Raw genomic sequence first — 778 nt, 5'->3', positions numbered from 1 at the left:
GATAATTTACATATACACGTATTTAAATGAGCGAGCGCGAACTCGCCGCAATGGTGACGCCGCCGCCGGGTCAACACCAACAAAGCCCCCCCCCCCATACTTCGGAGCTCGCGGGGGAGGGGGTGTTATAAATCGGCAGCGAAAAGCTCTTTGCCCCGCCCACCTGAAACAAAAGAGCGTTGGAAAGCTGCGAGTAAAATCCCTAAGTTGTACACATGCCACGGAAACCGTGCGCCTGTTCTAGACCCATAGAGTTAGCGCAGGACGTTGAATACCTGCCGCAATGGACTGGGTACCCGCATACCGCGGCAAAACCAAATCCTTCCGGAGCCCAGCTCGATACACGGGGCTGCTGGGTGTACTCGTTAACCGGGATCGCCAGCGAGAGAAAGATAAGCGCGACCCCCAAAGGCATGGACGCCAAAAGCGGTGGGGGGGGGGGGAGCGAAGTAAGTGGCAGTGCCTTAACCGTATATGCGTTGGCAAGGCCACTGGGACCTCTACCATCCTTGTCAAGGGGGGGTGCTAACCTCCTCTCCTTTAGTACAACACAATATTCCCAGGCCTTATCCATAACCACCGTAACGCTCGGCACCAACGTGCCCTACACGCTTAAACTTCTGACGGCACCCGACAATAATGCTCTCACTCCCCCACGAGCGACTGCAGGCGATTAAACGTACTGCTCATTGCCGCACAAATCCACGCCGCACTACATACAAATTCGACTCCCACTTTGATCTTGTGCCCCCTCCGCCCGTGGTCATCCAAGCCACAG

The 778-nt window shown here is 55.9% G+C and overlaps 1 non-coding gene across 1 annotated transcript; it reads right to left on the bottom strand.

Moving 5' to 3' along the window:
* Positions 1 to 421: 421 nt before the first annotated feature.
* Positions 422 to 552, bottom strand: LOC146810695 (U6atac minor spliceosomal RNA). Its single transcript, XR_014967120.1, has one exon. It is a non-coding gene; the product is annotated as a U6atac minor spliceosomal RNA (small nuclear RNA).
* Between the last annotated feature and the right edge of the window lie 226 nt (positions 553 to 778).

This window comes from Triturus cristatus, chromosome 7 (genome assembly GCF_964204655.1).
Source record: "Triturus cristatus chromosome 7, aTriCri1.1, whole genome shotgun sequence".
Taxonomy (NCBI): Eukaryota; Metazoa; Chordata; class Amphibia; order Caudata; family Salamandridae; genus Triturus; species Triturus cristatus.
This window is presented reverse-complemented; position numbering and strand designations above follow the sequence as displayed.